The sequence below is a fragment of the Sus scrofa genome, chromosome X (genome assembly GCF_000003025.6).
Source record: "Sus scrofa isolate TJ Tabasco breed Duroc chromosome X, Sscrofa11.1, whole genome shotgun sequence".
Taxonomy (NCBI): Eukaryota; Metazoa; Chordata; class Mammalia; order Artiodactyla; family Suidae; genus Sus; species Sus scrofa.
This window is the reverse complement of record NC_010461.5, coordinates 112,009,644-112,033,471: the sequence shown is the minus strand read 5'-3', so window position 1 is coordinate 112,033,471 and position 23,828 is coordinate 112,009,644. Positions and strand designations below refer to the sequence as shown.

At 43.6% G+C, this 23,828-nt stretch overlaps 1 long non-coding RNA gene across 7 annotated transcripts in view; it reads right to left on the bottom strand.

Moving 5' to 3' along the window:
• LOC102165590 overlaps positions 1 to 22,941 on the bottom strand; it is a 90,201-nt gene extending 67,260 nt beyond the window's left edge. For 5 of the 7 annotated variants that reach the window (XR_002340645.1, XR_002340643.1, XR_002340640.1 and 2 more), the window contains exons 1-3: positions 21,807 to 22,519; positions 10,930 to 10,995; positions 8,159 to 8,281 (exon numbers count right to left, since the gene is read on the bottom strand). This is a non-coding gene — a long non-coding RNA (uncharacterized LOC102165590). The other 2 variants (XR_002340642.1, XR_002340646.1) reach the window with 2 other exon arrangements.

The following is a 23,828-nucleotide window of genomic DNA, read 5'->3' as shown; positions in this document are numbered from 1 at the left end:
GCAACATGCCCCAGATCTCAGAGTTACAAGAGGCAGAGCTGGGATGCAAAACATGAAACTTAACTCCTGCCTGCCGTTGCCTCGTCTCACTGGCCCAGCAAAGGAGGCCTGACAGGATGTGCTGTGGCTGATGATGGAAAGAGGTCAGAGCAAGACCCCACTGACCTGAAGTCTGACCTCGGGTCAGCAGCGGATGAGGAAAACCACTCAACATCTCTTAGCCTCAGAAGACCTCATCACAAGAGAAAAAACACACTGTAACTACTTGGGAGTGTACCTTACCTAGACTGATGGTGATGACCTTTTTGCAACAAATACAAAAGCCAAATAATTAGGAGTTCCCATCGTGGTGCAGTGGTTAACGAATCCGACTAGGAACCATGAGGTCGCGGGTTCGGTCCCTGCCCTTGCTCAGTGGGTTAACGATCCGGCGTTGCCGTGAGCTGTGGTGTAGGTTGCAGACACGGCTCGGATCCTGCGTTGCTGTGGCTCTGGTGTAGGTCGGTGGCTACAGCTCCGATTCAACCCCTAGCCTGGGAACCTCCATATGCCGCGGAAGCGGCCCAAGAGATAGCAACAACAACAACAACAACAAAAAAAAGACAAAAGACAAAAAGACAAAAAAAAAAAAGCCAAATAATTACACTGTATACCTGAAACTAATATAGCTTCTATGCGATCAATAAAAATAAAACTTGTAAAAAAAAAATATCTGACAACGGCTGAGAATTAGAGTACCAATAAAAGGCACCAATCCAGGAAACTCAAGGAATTACACACAGAATTAAAAACAAAGCAAAACAGGGAATTCCCACTGTGGTGAAGCAGGTTAAGGATCTGGCGTTGCTGGCAGTTGTGCTGTAGGTCAAAGCTTCAATTGGAATTTGATCCCTGGCCCAGGAACTTGCATATACTGGGTACAGCCAAAAAAAAAAAAAAAAACCCAAAACAAAACAAAAATTCATAACCAGACACAAAGTCATGAAACTGTATAACACTCTCTAAAGAAAGAGGTAACCAATAAGTCACCAGGAGTTTCCTGGTGGCCTGGTGGGTTAAGGATCCAGCACTGTCACTGTTGCGGCTCAGGTCGCTGTTGTGTTGAGGGTTCGATCCCTGGCCCAGGAACTTCCGCATGCCTCAGTCACAGCCAAAAATAAATACATAAAGGACTCTCACAGAAATACAAACCTTCTTAAATATTAGAAGTACAGTAACAATGTACTTCTACAAGAGTAAAAATGTAGACCACATAAAGACCTTCAAATAAATATTATATTTTATGGAATCTAAAATATAGATTGTAAAACATTCTTTTATGTGCCGCTAAATAAAAGAAAAAACACTGCCAATTAAACTTTAACATGCCCTCGACTCCAAGACACACCTTGATTTCGCAAATGTTAAAATATGGGGAAACATGAGTTTTAGAATCAGTAAAATATGGAATATCAAAACAGTACACAAAACATAACAGAACTGAAAGCAAATGTCACATCAATAAACAAACGGGCATAACTCGCCCATTAAGAGGAAAAGATTTTTCAGAGGACGCCGCAAAGCAAAACTCAACAACATACTGTACACAGGAAGAGACACGGCTAAAAGAAAGAGACTCTCAAAAGGGAACAATGCAAGGACAGGCAAGTGACACCAAGTAAATGTTTGCAAACAGAAGGCAGGAGGGTTGGACTTCCTCCTCCAGACACGGCAGAATAACATGAGCCCAGATTTACTCTTGCACCTTAAACATCTTTTTCACATTAGTAAAAAATATGAAACGACAGTTTTTCAGATTTGGGACAACGAAGTACATGAAGAGAGTGATCACCCAGAGAGGGGGAAGCCGGAAGCTTCCCTCCCAGAGAGAATTCCCAGGCTGTGATGCAGGAAAAGGGTACCCAAGCCGAGCTGCACAAAGGTTTCTGGAGACAGGCGAGCATGTTCTTTCATCAGAGTATTGATCAGCACATGCGTGTCACGTGTGCCAATTCTTGATTTCTTGCCTCTCTTCCTCAAATTCATGGTCCTTGACCTCTGTGAAAATTATCTGGCCCCTTAAATATTTTCAAGTTTTCCTTTGCAAGCGGGCACTGAACGAAGCTTTGCCAGTAGAGGGCGCCGGATGGACACTGCAAGGGAAAAGGGGTTCGCTTCCGGTTTGACCAAAGCTCATTCTGTGGCCCGCCTGGTGCTTCAGCCTGGGCACATTCTAATGAATTAATGAATCCAGTTATCATAATAAAAGAGAGAAACCAAAGGCATCAGGTGTGGGGAGGATGAGTAGGCAGAACGCAGATTTTTAGGGCAGTGAAATTACTCTGTACCATACTCTAAGAGTGGATACATGTCATTAGACACTGGTCCAAATCCATGAAATGCACACCACCAAGAGTGAACCTAATGCAAACTGTGGGCTTTGGGAGATAATGGTGTATCAATGAAGGTTCATCAACCCTGACAAACGTACCACATTCTGGTGATGACGTCGACTATGTGTGTGTGGGGGCAGAAGGTACACGGGAAGTCTCTGTACCTGCTGCTCAATTTTTCTCTGACCCTAAAACTGCTCTAAATAATAAATATACGTTTTAAAAAGAGACGTCATGTACTTCCTGATGAAAGAACACATCAGTACCTTATCTCATCGGAAAGGTCAAACCTGAATCAGATCAAGCCACTGGATCCATCTGCCAACTGGCAGGACATCAGGGACAGGGGAAAATGCACCATTGTGTGAATGAATGATACAGGAATGGACAAATGGATGTGTGATCAATCAAATACAGAAAAATGCTAATTGGAGAATCTAGCCAATGAACATATGACTGTTCACTCTATAATTTATGCACCTTTCTGTGTGTTTAAAAATGCTTACAATAGAATATTGAAGATATATATCTAAAATAGTCAAATCTAAACTATAGCATCTAGGGACATAGATGTGAGGGATAAGACTGTGAAAGAAACTCAAACAAGTGATCAGGGTAAAAGTTAGGACAGTGGTTATTTTAGGGGAAGGGGGAGTGTTGTGCACAAGGAGGGACGTGTGGAGACCTACAGGGAAGCTGGCCGAATTCTTTTTTGTTTTAGGGCCGCTCCCGCGGCATATGAAGGTTCCCAGGCTAGGACACCAATCGGAGCTGCAGCTGCCGGCCTACACCACAGCCACAGTAACGCCAGATCCCAGCTGCATATTCCACCTACACCACAGCTCAAGGCAACGCCAGATCCTTAAACAGGATAAACAACTCCCCTACAGCTTTAACTTTGCAATGGGAGGGAATCTAAAAATAAATACCCTTTAAAATAAATGAGAAAAGGGAGTTCCCATCGTGGTGCAGCAGAAACGAATCCGACTAGGAAACCATGAGGTTGTGGGTTTGATCCCCGGCCTCGCTCAGTGGGTTAAGGATCTGGTGTTGCTATGAGCTGTGGTGTAGGTCACAGACGTGGCTCAGATCTGGCGTTGCTGTGGCTGTGGTGTAGGCTTGTGGTTCCCTAGCCTGGGAACCTCCATATGCCACGGGTGTGGCCCTAAAAAGACAAAAAATAAATAAATAATTTTTTAAAAATGAGAAAATTCACAAAGCATTCCTCTATATATAAAAGGGATGCCCAAAAGACAACTGCTGGTTTTACTTAACCCTGGTAATCTTAGATTGGCAACTCACAAATGTTAATAAAAGTTACCGCTACTCGGGCCCACAGGGGCACTTTCATCCTATTGGTCCATTTATTCTTTACAGAATTGATCTTCAAAGATGTGGTCTTTAAATGGTCCCAAAGAACCGTTCCATATAGACTCTCTCTTTTTTTGGCTGTGCCCATGACATGTGGAAATTCCAGGGCCAGGGATCAAACCTGTGCCACAGCAGTGAACTAAGCCACAGCAGTGACAATGCCAGATTCTTAACCTACTGCACCACCAGGGAACTCCTTAGATTTTCATATAGTGTCAAACAGACTATGTTAATCCAATATTCTCCTTTTCCATAACTCCTTTTCCTTACTTTATTTATTTATTTTTGTCTCTTTGCCTTTTCTTGAGCCATTCCCAAGGCATATGGAGGTTCCCAGGCTAGGGGTCGAATCAGAGCTAGGGGTCAATCCGAACCGCATCTGCGACCTACACCACAGCTCATGGCAACACCCGATCCCTAACCCACTGAGCAAGGCCAGGGATCAAACCCGCAACCTCATGGTTCCTAGTCGGATTCACTAACCACTGAGCCACGACGGGAACTCCTCCTTTTCCTTACTTTAAAAGAATTATCAACTAAGCAATTGTTTGCTGCTTTTCCTCCATATCCCCATGTAAATGTTTCCCACTGTGAAGAATACATACCACTGGGGATATATGAGATAATTTTAGGCAGTAGTAAACAATTTGTACTCTGCTTTTTAATTTATTGAAAATTGATGAATAAAATACATAGGTGGTACACTAAACTTGTGATTTCTGTAACTTCCTTTTAAATAAGTTTAAGGAGTTCCCGTTGTGGCTCAGTGGTTAGTGAATCCGACTAGGAACCATGAGGTTGCAGGTTCGGTCCCTGGCCTTGCTCAGTGGGTTAGGGATCTGGCGTTGCCATGAGCTGTGGTGTAGGTCGCAGACGCGGCTCGGATCCCGTGTTGCTGTGGCTGTGGTTGGTGTAGGCCAGTGGCTACAGCTCCGATTCGACCCCTAGCCTGGGAACCTCCATATGCCACAGGAGCGGCCCCAGAAAAGGCAAAAAAAAAAAAAAAAAGACAAAATTAAATAAATTTAAGTTAAATTATGTTTTTTTGTTTTTTGGTTTTTGTCTTTTGGGGTTTTTTTTTTTTTTTTTTTTTTTTTTTTTTTTTGGGTCATACCCTTGGCATACGGAGGTTCTCAGGCTAGGGGTCAAATTGAAGCTGCAGCTGCCAGGCTACACCACAGCCACAGCAACGCCAGATCTGAGCCACATCTGTGACCACAGCTCCCAGCAATGCCTGATTCTTAATTCACTGAGCAAGGCCAGGCATCAAACCCATATCCTCATGGATACTAGTTAGGTCCATAACCCACTGAGCCGCAATGGGAACTCCCTAAGTGAAATTATGGATAAAAATAATAAAGGTGCCTCAGAGGTGGTAAAAATCACCAAGGTGGTATATAAATGACTGAAATTCAAGAAGCACTGCCCCTTTCCCTGGAAAGAAAACAACAATGAAGGGGTACCATCAATTAGACAGCCAAGCCAGAAACCTGGCAGTCATCCTATGCTACTCTCTCACCCTTCCCTTTCATCCCCATTAGGGATTTTTTTGTTTGTTGTTTTATTGTGTTTTGGCAGAACCAAGGCACACGGAAGTGCCCAGGTCAGGGATTGAACCCGAGCCACAGCAGTGACAATGCCAGATCCTTAACCCACTGAGCCACCAGGGAACTCTTTCATCCCCATCATTGATACACATTGAGTTTCCACGTTTAAGACAGATTATAGGCGTTCCCGTTGTGGTGCAGCAGAAACGAATCTGAGTAGGAACCACAAGGTTGTGGGTTCGATCCCTGGCCTTGCTCAGTGGGTTAAGGATCCAGCACTATCATGAGCTCTGGTGTAGGTCACATACATGGCTCAGATCTGGCATTGCTGAGGCTGTGGCATAGGCCGGCAGCTATAGCTCCAATTTGACCCCAAAAGTGGGAACCTCCATAGGCCTCAGACCAAAAAAAAAAAAAAAAGACAGATTAAAAGCAGTGCTGCCTTGGTTGAGCCCTTTCATGCCCATTCAGCCTCTCCATTAGCCTCCACGGCAGACCTAAGATCCTTTTGTGTGTGTGTGTGTGTGTGTTTTTAGGGCCTCACCAGCGGCATATGGAGGTTCCCAGGCTAGGGGTCAAATCAGAGCTATAGATGCCAGCCTACACCACAGCCACAGCAACACAGGATCCGACCACGTCTGCAACCTACACCACAGCTCATGGCAATGCCAGATCCTTAACCCACTGAGTGAGGCCAGGGATCAAACCTGAGTCCTCATGGACACTAGTCAGATTCGTTTCCACTGAGCCACCACGGGAACTTCTAAGATATTTCTGTTACCCTAGGGCCCAGTGGAAAGCAGTTGGAGAAGCACAAGGCAGATTTCAAACACAGTACGACTGGGACTTGCAAGCCAAAAAGATCTGAGTTGGAGTCCTGTCTCTGCCACTTACTAGCTGTATGTCCCTAGTCATGTCACTTACCGTCTCAGTGACTGAATTTCATCATCTGTAAAACAGCAGAAGTAGATTCTAGCAACAGGGCTGTTCTGAGGATTAAATCAGTCACTGTGTATAGAGTAATACAACCTTGCTTCTGGCTCATAACAGGTGTTCAATGCTATTTTCCTTCCCCTTGTATGCAGGCCCTGGCTCCATGATCTGCCTTCTGCCCACCCCCCTTTTCAGCTTCATCCCGTCTGCAACCCCCAAACCCCAGAACTTATGCCACAGACATGCTCAGCTGCTCACAGCTCCCCCACCACAGTGTATGCTATTTTCAGACTTCCAAGCTCTTGACCACACTGACGGCCCGACTAGAAATGCTCACCCACCCGTTCATCGGACAAACGCCCTTTCATTCCTTCCATTATGTCCTCCTTGCCCCTCAGTCTCCTACCATAGGACACTTTTTGGCACTGAACTGCTTACACGTCTATCTCCCTACTCAGGACGGTGACCTTCTAGAGGACAGGGATCACATCTACTTGCCTTCATACTCTCAACACCTAGCCCCAAACCAAGAAGCTGGTAGGTGTCTCATTGATGCTTTTTAAGTGACTGTAATAGAAAGCAAACTGTAAGTGAAGCAACGTTCTTACATTTCTGTAGTAAGCTCTCAATACTACATTGATAATGCAAGCATCTTTTGTTCTGTCTGTTTGGTCTTTTGTTTTGCTTTTTAGGGCCGCACCCGCAGCATATGGAGGTTCCCAGGCTAGGGGTCTAATCACAGCTACAGCTGCTGACCTACACCACAGCCACAGCAACACCAGATCCGAGCCGCATCTGCAACCTGCACCACAGCTCACGGCAACACCAGATCCTTAACCCACTGAGCAAGGCCAGGGAGCAAACCCACAACCTCATGGTTCCTAATCAGATTCATTTCCGCAGCCCCACGATGGAAAAACTCCAGCAAGCACCTTTTGATACGCTACTTTTGGTAATAAAACATCCTATCGGAAATCCTGGTGTGCAGTGCTTTTTTCCATCTTCCATATCACAACACCATATCACTGGTATATTATCAATAACCCTAAATATAAACTTTTTTTTTTGTTTTTTAGGGCCGCACCCACAGCATATGGAGGTTCCCTGGCTAGAGGCTGAATTGGAGCTACAGCTGCCGGCCTACACCACAGCCATGGCAATGCCAGATCCCAGCCACTTCTGCGACCTACACCACAGCTCGAGGCAACGCCAGATTCTTAACCCACTGAGCGAGGTCAGGGGTAGAACCCGCATCCTCATGGATCCTAGTTGGGTTCGTTAACCACTGAGCCACAAAGGGAACTCTCTAAATATAAATATTTTTCAGTAACAGATTTAACAAGAATTTCACATCAAGCAATGTTAACATCATCTTACATGTATGTAAGTTCAGTGTTTTGGGGAGGTGCACCCACAGCATGAGGAAGTTCCCAGGCCAGGGATCAAACACACACCACAGCAGTGACCCGAGCCACATCAGTGACATTGCCAGATCCTCAACATGCTGAGCCGCCAGGGAACTTATGTAAGTTCAGATTTTTAATCTAAGTCCCAAAAAACAGTATTCAATGTCAGGGAGGTATTAAAACTACTTCTTCTTTTTCTTTTCTTTTTTTTTTTTTTTTGTCTTTTTGCCTTTTCTAGGGCCTCTCCTGTGGCACATGGAGGTTCCCAGGCTAGGGGTCAAATCAGAGCTGTAGCCACCGGCCTACACCAGAGCCACAGCAACGCAGGATCTGAGCCGCGTCTGCGACCTACACCACAGCTCACGGCAATGCCAGATCCTTATCCCACTGAGCAAGGCCAAGGATCGAACCCGCAACCTCATGGTTCCTAATCAGATGTGCTAACCACTGAGCCACGACGGGAACTCCCAAAACTACTTCTGAAAGGAACTGAGGAATTACGCCATGTGGGTTCAGATGCCAAACTTACCAGTGACGTTGATAATTCAGCTGTGTTCCTTTCTTCAAAAAATCCAGCCTTTTCTTTCGATCTTCACTTGCTATATCATAAAATTTTACACAAACTTTTGAACATGTTTCTGTCTTGTTAAAACTGTTAAGAAAGAAAATTAAAAATATTAAGCGATTTGACTAAATTTTTTAAATCAAATGTCACCAAATAAGCACATCATCGTACAGAAAAGACTTTTAGTCCAAGACTTCAGCATGCTATCATTCTCAGCACCATCTCCTAGACATTTCAATACAAATGATTATACTAGATACACACACGCGTGTGCACACACACACACACACACACACACACACACTGCTTTCCCCACTGAACAGAAGAATTTGTCTTCTTCAGTATTACATAAGGTGGCATGTAAAAGCCACTGCAGCTTTCTAAAAACTACCCTGATATAGAACCCTTCGCTTAAAAGTGATAACAGGAATTCCCTGGTGGCCCAGTAGGTTAGGGGTCAGGCATTATCACTGCTGAGGCTCATGTCACTGCTGTGGTTTGGGATAGATCCCTGGCCCAGAAACTTCCACATGCCATGGGGGCAGCCAAAAAAAAAACAAAACAAAAAAAAAGTGAGAATAAAATTGGTTGTAGTGATGGTTACAAAACTAACTCTATGAATATACTAAAAAGCATTTGGAGTTCCCTGGTGGCCTAGTGGTTAAAGACTCGGCATTGTCACTGCTGTGGCTTGGGTTGCTGCTGTGTCTCAGGTTCGATCCCTGACCTGGGCCCGGGAAAAAGAAAAGCATTGATTGCATGCTTATGAATGGGTGAATTATGTGGTGAATTATCTCTCAATAAGGCTGTTACCAAGAAAAGTGGTAATAAAATATTTAATACTTTTAATATGAAATCGCTTGTTTACAAAGTCTAGTTATGGGAGATTATCAAGGTGAAGTGCCAGTGCTGTTAATCAGAAAACAACGAGCAAGAACAAACAATGAAGGGAGTTCCTGTCCTGGCGCAATGGAAACGAATCTGACTAAGAACCATGAGGTTGCCAGTTCAATCCCTAGCCTCGCTCATTGGGTTAAGGATCCGGCTTTGCTGTGAGCTGTGGTGTGGGTCGCAGACGCAGCTCAGATCTGGCGTTGCTGTGGCTGGGGCGTGGGCTGGCAGCTACAGCTCCATTAGACACTTAGCCTGGGAACCTCCATATGCCGCGGGTACTGCCCTGAAAAGACAAAAGACCAAAAAAAAAAAGATTAAACAATGAGGAGTTTCCACTGTGGTGCACTGGATTAAGACTCCAACTGCGGCAGCTTGGGTCGCTGTGGCGGCTCAGGTTCTATCTCCAGCCAGGCGTAGTGGGTTAAAGGATCCAGTTTTGCCACAGCTGGGGTGTAGGTTTCAGCCCTGGCTTGGATTCAACCCCTGGCCCAGGAACTTTCATATGCAGCAAATGCAGCTGTCATAAAAAAAAATAATAAACCGGAGTTCCCGTCGTGACGCAGTGGTTAGCACATCTGCTTAGGAACCATGAGGTTGCGGGTTCGATCCCTGCCCTTGCTCAGTGGGTTAAGGATCTGGCGTTGCCGTGAGCTGTGGTGTAGGTCGCAGACGTGGCTCGGATCCTGCGTTGCTGTGGCTCTGGCGTAGGCTGGCAGCTACAGCTCTGATTAGACCCCTAGCCTGGGAAACTCCATATGCCGTGGGAGCAGCCCAAGAAATAGCAAAAAGACAAAAAAAAAAATAAAAAATAAAAAAAAAAAAGAAGAGGAAAAGAAATCAACAGTATTTTCACGGTTAAACTTCAAATTAATATAAGCACAAATAAGCAAATAACGGCTTAAAGTCTATACTGATTCCAACCTGAGACACTGAGAAACTGTAATTATTAGTTCTGATCAAAGGGAAACAAGAAACAAAATTCCCTCCCTAACACATTCCCACATGTTCACAAATTAAATGATTACTAGGTAAAAAGAATTACAACTACCTTTAAGTAAATTTGAATATAAAATGACTTAAGGAGTTTCATTGTGGGACAGTGGATTAAGGATCAGGCATTGCCACTGCAGTGGCTCAGATTGCTGCTGCGTCACAAGTTCAGTCCCTGGCCCAGAAAATTCTGTATGCCACAGGCGCAGCCAAAATACACAAACAAGTAAATACATATAAAATGGCTTAAGTAGAAGCTAAAATAAAAGGCAGGTCTGTATAATATATTACATATTCATACCAACACCCTACATTTACAGCTGGTATTTTAATGAAAATCAGACCAGACTTTATTCATCTTAATTAGTGGAAATAAAGTAGTATCAAGGGGAACTACAATCCCTTTTTCTAAGAAGCATATCATTTGTTGTTATTCTCAAATGATTCATCACAGTTAATCTCGATTATAATAACTGCTCACTGCTAAACTAAGCACCTTCATCCATTAAAACCTTTAGTATGCACTTCTCTGTTTCACAAATAAGATACAACTCCACAAAGACTTTTTTTAAGGTTCAAAGTGTAGTAAATTTATAATTTGCCATGTTTAGGGAGAAAAATCAAGTATGGCAACTTCCTAATCTTTTAAACATTTGTCTCATATATTCTAATCATTTTTCCTGTTACTTTTATTATAAAATTACCACCACATTTCTTAGTATATCCAAGGCTTTTGCTCATTAACGTTAAAAACTTAAGGCACATTTTAACACAATTATACCATAACTGGGACATAAATTAATCATACTTTATCAACTATATCAGATATAATTATAATACTTATAACTTACATATTATATTCATAAGACAGCAGGTTCCACTGAGTCCAGACTATTTACAAATAGTGCTACAGATGACTACAAGAAGGAAAAAAAAAATTCATTAATAATACAAACTAAAATAAGGTAGCACTTGCAAAATACATAATGAAGTAACTGAAAGGTCACTGGTTATCCAATCAATTTATAACTGTACAGTTATAAATTTATAACTTAGTGCAGTGTTATAAATCTACAACACAGTATAGTCATAAATTTTTAACACAGTATAGCTATAAATTCATAACATTTCATTTATCTGGCATCATCAGGGTCTCTGAATTACATGAATTTTTCAGACACCTCAGCCATTCTTAACTTTTTAAAATTATAGAACCCTTTGAGAATATGATGAAAACCATGGCCCCTCTCCCCAGAAAAAGCACTCTTATTTGCCAAATTCAATCTTTGGCCTTAAGAGGTTTCATCGAGGGAGTTCCCATCATGCTCAGCAGTAATGAACCCGGCTAGTATCCATGAGGATGCAGGTTCAATCCCCGGCCTCGCTCAGTGGGTTAAGGATCCAGCGTTGCCGTGAGCTGTGGTGCAGGTTGCAGACGCAGCTCGCATCCCACATTGCTGTGGCTGTGGCGTAAGCCAGCAGCAGCAGCTCCAATTTGACCCCTAGCTTGGAAACTTCCATATGCCAGAGGTGCAGGCCTAAAAAAGCAAAATAAATAAATGAATAAATGAAATAGTTAGATCTTAAAAAAAATAATAAAATAAAAAATTTAAAAAAGAGGCTTAATAGGGCCCCTAGTGTCCACAGAATTCAAGTTAAGAACTTGAAATAATTAAAGCTACCTACATAAGTGCTATTCTTGCATTATTTTAACCATTTTAATAAGAATTATTCTAAAGTACACTTCACTCTTTCTTCACTGTTTCTTAAATAGAACATGATGAAAATTTAACCTTCCTTGATGACTCAGGGACAGTTTGAACATCAATCAATCATTGCACTGCTTTGACTCTGTGACATCTTCAGTATCAAATGAGATAAGCTATTTGCCCCAAAACCAAATGGCTAGAGATGATCACTTATACCCCTGCGACCCACACCCCCTTACCCCACCAAACAAGGACATAAACTTGTTTGTAAAGATTATGTGTCTCTATCTTTTTGGTAGTCAGCTGTCATTATGCCTCTGCTCCCTTATTCCCCCCCACACCCCGAATCTGCTATAGATAGGGCAAGCCTTCAATCTGTGGGATAAATGACTAGGTTTGTTAAAACTGTTAAAAAGACCGTAAAAAGGACTTCCCTGGTGGCTCAGCAGGTTAAGGATCCAGCGTTGTTACTGCTGTGGCTCAGGTAATTGCTGTGGCGGGGGTTCAGTACCTGGCCCGGGAACTTCTGCATGCCCTTGGCATGGTCAAAAAGGGGGGGGGGGCGCGTATACTAAGTGAAATAAGTCAGAGAAAGAAAAAAATACTATGCGATATCCCTAACATGTGGAATCTAAAAATAAAACAAATATTGAGTTCCCATTGCGGAGCATTGGAAACGAATCCAACTAGGAACCATGAGGTTGCAGGTCCAATCCCTGGCCTCGCTCAATGGGTTAAGGATCTGGCATTGCCATGAGCTGTGGGGTAGGTTGCAGATGTGGCTCAGATCCCGCGTTGCTGCAGCTGTGGTATAGGCCGGCGGCTACAGCTCCAATTCGACCCCTAGCCTCGGAACCTCCATGTGCTGTGGGAGCGGCCCAAGAAATGGCAAAAAGACAAAAAATAAATAAATAAATAAATAAAATATATATATAATAACTTTAAGTATAATTTATAAAAACATTGAATCACTTTGTTGTACACCTGCATTAAATATAATATTGTAAATCAACTATACTCAAGTTGAAAAAACAAACTGTGTCTTTCAGCCATAAAAAAAGACAAACTAATGCCATTTGCAGCAACAAGGCTGGATCTGGAGACTCTCATACTAAGTGAAGTGAGCCAGAAGGAAAAAGACAAAGACCATATATCACTTATTCGAGGAATCTAAAACATGGAACAGATGATCCTATCTAAAAGTAACAAACAAACAAAAAACAGAAATAAATCATGGCCAAGAAGAGCAGACCTGGGGCTGCTGGGTGGGGGGGAGGGGGGATGGATGGGCATTTTGGGGGTTTGGGGGATGTAAACTGTTATATCTGGAATGAATGGGCAATAGGATCCTACTGTCCAGCACAGGGAAATGGGTCACTTTGTTGTACAACAGAACTTGAGGACACATTGTAAATCAACTATACTCCAGTAATAATAAAATTTTTTAAAGTTTTTTAAATTATGTCGAAAAGACCGTCTGAGGGCATGAAATTAGTGCATGAACATTCTGATATCTATTATGATACAGATATTTCAATATCTAGTGCAGTATAGCTGTTACAATATCTGTTCTGGCTCTCCTCTTCAAAGGATGCTTTGCTTACTTCCCTGGATTTTAGTTGTGCTCTAGGTAGGATTTTTGGGGGGATGTGCCCACAGCAAATGGAAGTTCCCAGGCCAGGGACTGAGTCTGAGCCACAGCTGCGGCAACACTGGATCCTTAACCCACTGCACCAGGCCGGGGATAGAACCTGAGGCTCCACAATGACCCAAGCCATTGAAGTCAGATTCTTAACCCACTACACCACAATGGGAACTCCCCAGATGATTTTTTAAATCACTAAAACAGCTGAAGGTAGGTAATCTCTTTAACTCTTTTTCAAAATTCCATACCCTGCTTTTTAAAAAATTAATCTTTTGGTATCATCTTTAGCATATGGTTAGTTTTGCTTTTTTTTTTTTTTTTTTTAAAGAAGAGGACATACAAAATTCTCATGTTTGGGAACAAATATAAATAACCTTTCTATAACTCTGTAAAACAAGAGAATCGTATCTGCACTCAGTGAAATCTAACCAGAAATTTAGCAACAGCAACACATGTCGTTATAGTTTTATAAAGGTGAATAGGCAAAAGTTTCTAAAGGACAGCAGACAATTAAAGATGATAGTTCTCATCCAGAGTCCCCAAGATGACAGTGTACAAGATTTGAACTAGGAGTTCCCAACATGGCTCAGTAGAAACGAATCTGACTAGGATCTATGAGGATGCAGGTTCAATCCCTGGCCTCCATCAGTGGGTTAAGGATCTAGCGCTGCCGTGAGCTGTGGTGTAGGTCACAGACTCAGCTCAGATCTGGCATTGCTGTGGCTGTGGTGTAGGCCAGCAGCTACAGCTTCAATTGGACCCCTAGCCTGGGAACCTCCATGTGCCCTGGGTACAGCCCTAAAGAGAGAAAAGGCCAAAAAAATAAAATAAAATAAAATAAAATGCATACTTGGGAGTTCCCTAATGGCCTAGCAGTTAGGATTTGCCATTGTCACTGCTGTGGCTTGAGCTGCTGCTGTGGCTCGGGTTTGATCCCTGGCCTGGGAACTTTGGCATCCCTCAGGCAAGGACAAAATAAATAAATAAATAAAATACATATTTGGAGCTTAGTACGTACATACATACATACATACACACATTTATTTATTTATTTATTTATTTATTTATTGCCACGGCGTGTACCAGCTTGATGTGGGATTTCAGTTAGTACATACATACATACATACATACATACATACATACATTTATTTATTTATTTATTGCCACGGCGTGTACCAGCTTGATGTGGGATTTCAGTTCCCAGACCAGGGACTGAACACAGGCCACAGTGGCAAAAGCACTGAGTCCTAGCCACTAGACCACAGGGAACTCCCTGGAGCTTACCATATGTATTTCTTTTTATTTTGGCCACACACATGGCATTCAGAAGTTCCAGGCCAGGGATCAAACCAGCAGCACAGCTGTAACCAGGGCCACAATAGTGACAATACCAGATCCTTAACCTGCTGTGCTACCAGGGAATTTCTGAAAGCCAATTTTTCTTTTTTTTCTTTTTTTTTTTTTCTTTTTTGTCTTTTTGCCATTTCTTGGGCTGCTCCCACAGCATATGGAAGTTCCCATGCTAGGGGTCTAATCAGAGCTGTAGCCGCCGGCCTACACCACAGCCACAGCAACTCAGGATCCAAGCTGCGTCTGCAACCTACCCCACAGCTCAACACTGGATCCTTAACCCACTGAGCATGGCCAGGGATCAAACTCGCAACCTCAATGTTCCTAGTCGGATTCGTTAACCACTGAGCCATGACAGGAACTCCCTGAAAGCCAATTTTTATAAATGACAAAAAAAAAAAAAAAAACCAATAACCAAAGCCAAAAGACAACTGACAAGTTGGAAAAAGGATGTCACAGATAAGGAACTAGTTTCCTCATTTAAGAGTTCACACAGGGAGTTCCCGTCTTGGCTCAGCGGAAACGAATGTAACTAGCACCCATGAGGACGCAGGTTCGAGCCCTGGCCTCACTCAGTGGGTTAAGGACCCGGTGTTTTGTGAGCTGTGGTGTAGGTCACAGATGCGGCTCAGATCCCACATTGCTGTGGCTGTGGTGTAGGTCAGCAGCTACAGCTCCAATCTCACCCCTAGCTTGGGAACCTCCATATGCCGTGGGTGCAGCCCTAAAAAGAAAAAAAAAGTTCCCACAAATCAATTTTTAAATGTGCAACTTAGTATAAAATGAGGAGTTCCCATGATAGTTCGGTGGTTAACAAATCTGACTAGCATCCATGAGGACGCAGGTGCGATCCCTGGCCTCACTCAGTAGGTTAAGGATCCAGCATTGCTGTGAGCTGTGGTGTAGGCCGGCAACTCCAGCTCTGATTTGATCCCTAGCCTGGGAACCTTCATATGCCGTGGATGCGGCCCTAAAAAAAAAAAAAATTGAAAAATGAGCAAGGATATACAAATAGGTCGCAGAAAAGAAAATACAAATGGCTTTTAATTATATGAAAAGATTCTCAATAAAAAGATTCATAAAAAAGATTAATAAAAGCAATGCAAATTACAACCGTAACACACAATTTTCCACCTATCAAATTGTCATAGATTTAAAAGTTTGGTAACACACTGTTGTCAAGCTATGCAGAAACAGGCACTCTTAACACATTGCTGGTAGGAGTGTAAGTTAATACATGGAAAGCGATTTGGTGCTATCTAAACTGTTCTTTGGAGTTCCCGTCGTGGCGCAGTGGTTAACGAATCCGACTAGGAACCATGAGGTTGCGGGTTCGATCCCTGCCCTTGCTTAGTGGGTCAAGGTTCCGGCGTTGCCGTGAGCTGTGGTGTAGGTCGAAGACGCGGCTTGGATCCTGCGTTGCTGTGGCTCTGGCGTAGGCTGGCAGCTACAGCTCCGATTCGACCCCTAGCATGGGAACCTCCATATGCCGCAGGAGCGGCCCAAGAAATGGCAAAAAAAAAAAAAAAGACAAAAAAAAACAAAAAAAACTGTTCTTTGGGAAGCACAAAAGACGCAGAATAGCCAAAGACATCCTAAAAAAGAAAAATGGAGCTGGAGGAATCAGGCTCCCGGACTTCAGGCTACACTACAAAGCTACAGTCACCAAAACTGTATGGTACTGGCACAAAGACAGAAATAGAGATCAGTGGAACAGGATAGAAAGCCCAGAATTAAATCCACGCACCTACAGCCAACTCATCTATGACAAAGGAGGCAAGAATACATGATGGAGAAAAGAGAGCCTGTTCAATAAATGGTGCTGAGAAATCTGGACAGCCACATGTCAAAGAATGAAATTATAGCACTTCCTAACACCATACACAAAAATAAACTCCAAATGGATTAAAAACCTAGATATAAGACCAGATACCATAAAACTCTTAGAGGAAAACATAGGCCAAACACTCTCTGACATAAACAACAGCAACATCTTCTCAGAACAACCTCTTAGAGTAATGACGATAAAAACAAAAATAAACAAATGGAACTTAATTAAACTTAACAGTTTCTGCACAGCAAAGGAAAGCCTAAACAAAACGAAAAGACAATGCACAAAATGGGAGAAAATCTTTGCAAATGAATCGACTGACAAGGAATTAATCTCCAAAATTTATAAACACCTTCTGCAGCTCCATACCAAAAAAACAAAAAACCCCATCCAAAAATGGGCAGAAGATCTAAACAGACAGTTCTCCAAAGAAGACATACAGATGGCCAAAAAACACATGAAAAGATGTTCAACATCACTCATTATTAGAGAAATGCAAATCAAAACCACTATGAGGTACCACCTTACAGCGGCCAGAATGGCCATCATCCAAAAGTCCACAAAGAATAAGTGTTGGAGAGGGTGTGGAGAAAAAGGAGCCCTATTACACTGTTAGTGGGAACGTAAATTGGAGCAACCACTGTGGAAAGCAGTATGGAGATTCCTCAGAAAACTAAACATAGAACTACCATTTGATCCAGGAATCCCACTCCTGGGCATCTATCCAGAGAAAACCAGGACTCAAAAAGACACATGTAGGAGTTCCCATTGTGGTGCAGTGGAAACGAATCTGACTAGGAACCATGAGGTTGCCAGTTTGATCCCGGGCCTCACTCAGTGGGTTGGGGATCCGGTGTTGCTGTGAGCTGTGGTGTGGGTCAAAGACACGGCTGGGATCTGATGTTGCTGTGGCTGTGGTGTAGGCCGGAGGCTACAGCTCCAATTAGACCCTTAGCCTGGGAACCTCCATATGCCACAGGTTCAGCCCTCAAAAGACAAAAGACAAAAAAAATAAAGTAAAATAAAAAAAGGAAAAGACACATGTACTCCAATGTTCACTGCAGCACTATATACAATAGCCAAGACATGGAAACAGCCTAAATGTCCATCAACAGAGGAGTGGATAAAGAAGATGTGGTACATATACACAATGGAATATTACTCAGCCATTAAAAGGAAATAATGGCATTTGCAGCAACATGAATGGACATAGAAATTATCATGCTAAGTGAAGTCAGTCAGACAATGAGACACTAACATCATATGCTTTCACTCACATGTGGAATCTAAAAAAAGATACAATGAACTTCTTTGCAGAACAGATACTGACTCACAGACTTTGAAAAACTTATGGTTTCCAAATGAGACAGGGTGGGCGGTAGGGAGATGCACTGAGGGTTTGGGATGTAAATGCTGGAAAAATTTGGTTGTGATGATTGTTGTACACCTATAAATGTAATAAAATTCATTAAGTAATTTTTTTTAAAAAACTGTTCTTTGACCCAGCAATTCCATTCCTAAGAATTTATTCTACAAATATATTTTCATGTGCAGCAATGGCTGGTAAGATCAAGAGACTGGAAACAAGGTAAATACATAAATAAAGGGCTATGGAGTTCCAGACATGGGTTAGTGGAAACGCATCCGACTAGGAACCATGAGGTTTCCAGTTCAATCCCTGGCCTCACTCAGTGGGTTAGGGATCCGGCATTGCCGTGAGCTGTGGTGCAGGCCGGTGGCTACAGCTCCAATTAGACCCCTAGCCTGGGAACCTCCATGTGCCGCAGGTGCAGCCCTAAAAGGACAAAAAAAAAAAAAAAAAAAAAAAAAAAAAAAGACTATATAGCACTTCCACATGATGGAATGCAAAATGTGACCATTTTAAAAAACGAGGATGTTCTTTATGCAATTATATAAAACACTCCCCAAGCTGTATTGTTACATGAATAAAGGTACACAAAGATGAGAATGGTATGCTACCATTTGTGTGGAAAAATGGAGGAAAAAAGAGTATAAATATATATTTGTCTGTATAATCATAAAAAGAAGGATGCACAAGAAATTGATAACATTGGTGCCTTCCAGGGAAGGGTACTGATGTGACTAAAGAACCCAGGTAGATGTGACATTCACAGAAAACCTCTCATCTGCCTGCATCCCTGCCTGTTATTCTAAGAAGTGGGATCATTACGATCAAGAGAGATAAACATTTTTGTAGACTTTGACACATATTTCAATTACTTTCCAAAGGGTTCAAGTTTAACCACGAAACCAAGCTAAATGCTATCACAAGGCAAGAAACAGATAAAGCCAGGAGGAGGGACATTCCACAGGAAAAATAGACTGGTCCCTTTAATAAGTCAGTATTATGAAGAGAAAAGGAGGAACTATGCTTGATTAAAAGAGCCATAAGAATACAACAAACAGATGCAATCTGTGCTCCTAGATTGGATTCTGGTTTGGATTTTTTGAGGATAGCTGAGGAAATCTGAGTGTGAACTGAGATAACAATATATTGATGTGGCAGTTCCCGCCGTGGCGCAGCGGAAATGAATCCGACTAGGAACCCTGAGGATGGCGGGTTCAATCCCTGGCCTCACTCAGTGGGTTAAGGATCCGGCGTTGCCGTGAGCTGTGGTGTACGTCACAGACACGGCTCAGATCTGGCATGACTGTAGCTGTGGTGTAGACCAGCAGCTGTAGCTCCGATTCAACCCCTAGCCTGGGAACCTCCATATGCCGTGGGTGCAGCCCTAAAAGGACAAAAGACAAAAAAAAAAAAAAAAAAAAAAAAAAAAAACACACAATATATTGATGTGGAAAGATGGGGAGTTGTTAACAGAAAAGTACAAGCTACAAAATAACATGTTTTACTCTGATTTGACTTCAGCAAAAGAAAATGCATGTCGACTCTCATAGCTGGTAGGAGTGTAAAATGGTACAGCCACTTTGCACGACAGTTGGGCAGCTCCTCACAAAACTAAACACACTCTTACCATATAATCCAGTAATTTTGCTCCTTGGTATTTACCCAAAGGAGTTGAAAACTTCTGTCCACACAAAAACCTACACACAATGTTTATAGCAGCTTTATTCTTCATTGTCAAAACTCGGAAGCAACCATGGTGTCCTTTAGTGGCTGAATAGATAAATGAACTGTGGTACATCCAGACAATGAAATATTATTCAGCACTAAAAAATAAACAAGCTAGAATACCATGAAAAAACATGGAAGAGACTTTAGTGCATATTACTACGTGAAAGATGCCAATCCGAAAAGGCTACATCCTACATGCGTCCCATTATGTGACATTCTGGAGACGGCAGAACTACAGAGAAAATAAATACATCACTGGTTGCCGTGGGTTAAAGGGAAGATGAAATGAATCAACAGAGAACACAGAGGATTTTTAGGCCAGTGAAATTACTCTGAATGAAACTATAATGATGGATACGCGGCATCATACATTTGTCCAAACTCAGAGGATGTCCAACACCAAGATTGAACCGTAATGTAAATTGTGGACTTTAGGACTTTAGGTGATAAGGAAGATTCAACACATGCCCACCAATTGTAACAAAGAGTCCACTCTGGTGGGGGATGTTGATGATGGGGGAGGCTAGGCATGCATGTGGGCAGGACTACTTAGGAACTTTCTGCTCAGTTTTGCTGCAAACCTAAAACTGCTCTGAAAAATAAAGTCTATTGAAAGTAGGTATAAATACGTATTTTTAGAAATCCAGAATATATGCTAAGGTATCAGCTGTGGTAATTCTCTAGTTGTTAGAAATGTTTTTTTCTTATTTTTGTGTATCAGCATTTTCTAACCACCCACCATGCATGTAATCTCTTTCATAATAGTACAACTTTAAAAAATCAAGGAGCTGAAAAGAAAATCATGGACTTGGAGAAGAGACTTGTGGCTGCCTGATGGGAGGGGGAGGGAGTGGGAGGGATCGGGAGCTTGGGCTTATCAGACACAACTTAGAATAGATTTACAAGGAGATCCTGCTGAGTAGCATTGAGAACTTTGTCTAGATACTCATGTTGCAACAGAACAAAGGGTGGGGGAAAAAAATGTAATTGTAATGTATACATGTAAGGATAACTTGATCCCCTTGCTGTACAGTGGGAAAATAAAATAAAATAAAATAATAAAAAAATCAAGGAGCTGGAGTTCCCGTCGTGGCACAGTGGTTAACGAATCCGACAAGGAACCATGAGGTGGAGGGTTCGATCCCTGGCCTTGCTCAGTGGGTTAGGGATCCGGTGTTGCCGTGAGCTGTGGTGTAGGTTGCAGGCGCAGCTCCGATGCCGTGTTGCTGTGGCTCTGGTGTAGCCCGGCAGCTACAGCTTCGATTCAACCCCTAGCCTGGGAACCTCCATATGCCACGGGAGCGGCACTAGAAAAGGCAAAAAGACAGAAAAAAAAAAATCAAGGAGCTGGACACTACTGAATTAGGGAAGTTTGGAGTGTAAAACAAAAATGAGAGACTCACCAAAGGAAAGAAGGTGCAATCTCAATAAAAAGTAGTACACATTTAGGGAGGCAAGTAACAGCCTAAAATGAAAAGAGTTGACAGAGAAGAGATTCCAGACATTTGTTATGATTAAAGATTATATTTCTTTGCTAGGAAGCCTGCTGAACTAAAGAATAAAGAGCCAGGACCAGGTATTACCAGTCAGAGAAAAAGCAGATGTGAAAATAATTTTTAAATGCCATTTCTTAGTTACTTGTGTTTGGTAAGGTGAGGGCTCAAACACCAGGATCAATACTTCTCAGAGGAAAAGGCAAGCTCCAGGTTTTAAGAGCAAATCTGCTGCACCTAGAACTGGCCTTTAAAAACCTCAAGTTTCAAGTTGGCTAAGTCTGTAGCCAAACCACACCCGGCACTGTTCTCAACTCTGCAGTGCCTCTGCGGTACCTTCTACCGGAACACACCCACACACACTCGACTAGGTAACCTGGGGACAGAAAATACGTCTTACTATTCATTAATACCTTTTGAATTGATTACCTGCAAAAAAAAATTTTTTTTAGAGTGAGTTTACAGTGACAAAAACAAGGCTGCCAAGGAAGGGAATCAAGAAATTATTCGCGGCTGGTGGACGTGCAGAAGAGGACTTGGACCAGAAACCTCTGGCTAAAGAAAACTAATAATGATAATAGTTACCACTTATTGAAAGCTTACCATGTGCCAAGTGTTTTTGTCAGTGCTTGTCATACGTTGTCTCATTTTATTCTCGCAAGTCTGAGAGGTACAAATTAACTTGCTGTTTGCAGAGACTGCGCAGGGGAAACCAAAGTGAATTAACAAGAATTAAGGAGGTCAAAGTGTGAGACCACAGGAGTGAGGGGTGATGGAAATGTAGTGCGGACGTATCTAAGAAACATTTAGAGAGTGCGTGAGCCTAGAAAGGCATGAGGGGGACAATAAGGAGGGGAAGGGGTAAAGAGGCAGCGGATACCAAGCGCGAGAGGAAGGAGCCGAGAGGGAGGGAGAATAGGAGGACCTATGACGAAGGAGGAGCTAAGAGGAGTAGCCAATTGGGAGGGAGAAACGGAGGACGGGGCGGAGCCGAGAGGGAGGGGACAAGGCGAAGCCGAGACGGCGGGGCACGTGCATAGAGAATAAGGTAAAAGGAGGAGCAGTGAAGCAGGAGGAGGAGCTGAGAGGAAAAGAGAGGAAGGGGGCGGAGCCGAGAGGGAGGGAAAAGAGGATCAGGGAGGAAAGAGAAATCCGGACTCGCCAAGTGCGAGGCTCCGAGACTGAGAGCCTGAGACACACCCGTAGCGGGAGCTTAGGCATTCCGGGTCCAGAGCGCTCCCAGTACTGGTCGGCCCCGAAGTGCTCCATACCCCAACCCAAAGCCTTCCCCTCACATCTCACTTCCTCCCTCTAGTCCTCACCTTGCAGGTGGCAGTCTCTTGGTCCGCCTCGCAGAAGTTGACGGGAGCCAACCCCGGGAGATAGAAAGCCACGCAGAGGGCGGCCTGAAGCCCCAGGAGCAGCCCCAGCCCCAGCAGCCACCTAAGCCAGCGGAGGGCGGGCCAGAGGCCCCAGAGGTGGGTTCCCACGCGGAAACCACGAGTACTCATTTTAGGAGCCGGTTCAGCGTTTTGGGACGCACACCGTGGGCGAAATTGGAACCAGTGGAGGGGAGAAGGGGAAATGATAGGGAAGAGCCGAGACCAGCTGGTGGGAACAGAACTCCAGGGAAGGCCACTTGTTCCGGCGAGACACTGGCTGGAAACCGGGTTGCTAGGCGGCCTGGCTGCGTTTGAGGGCGCGCGCAGTACGCATGCGTGCAGGTCCCCGCCGCGCCTTTCACGCCCCCCGCCCCCCGCCACAGCCCCCTTCCTCCCAACTCCCTCCTCCCCCCCAGCTCTCCCTCCTCCCTTCCCCTCCCGAGCATCCCCAGGCCCGCACTTTCCCGCGGTTCTGGTGGTTCCTCGCAGCCCGCGCCGCAGCCAAAGCGGCCTCGCGGAGTCAGGAGGGCGGGGCAGAGGGGTAGGTGTTGTCTGAGCGGTTTCAACTTCGCAACCTCTCAGTCTCGCTTCCTCCCGATTTTGCCGCTCTTAGTACCAGAGTAGCAGAGTTACCATCCCCGCCATCTTCGGGTCTTGCTGCCCGGGTGGGCGGAGAGGTGAAGAGGGGGAACTCCTGGGCTTCACTGCCCTGTGCGGTGGTTATTAGGCGCTTGAAATGCAGCTAGTCCGAAACTGAAGTTCTGTAAGTGTAAATTGCACACCAGGTTTCAAAGACTTTGCACGGTAAAAAGAATGCAAAACGTCTCCATCTTTATATTGATTGCACGTCGAAAGGATAATATTTCGGGTCTATTGCGTTAAATAAAGCATTAAAATGAATTCCACCCCTTTGTGGCTACTGGAACATTTAAAATTACGTATGTGGCTCTAGCTATATTTCTGTTGGATGGCGCAGGTCTGGGGAAGGAGAAAGAAAGGAAAAAAAAAACTGAAGAAGAGGGGGCAAGGAAGGAGGTTGCAGTTAGACTCTGAAAGTTTTCTTTCTCTTAGCGGGAGGGCTCTTATCTTGCGACCTCCGTAAGAAAACTTGTCGCCTTTACCTTCTGCTGCTTGTGCTGACTTATTAATACAAAGTGCCAGTATTTGGACCTAGAGCATTTAGGTATCATAGGACAAAGATAGTAGAAGAGCTTATTATTTTTCCTCCTTGTGTCTCAAGAGC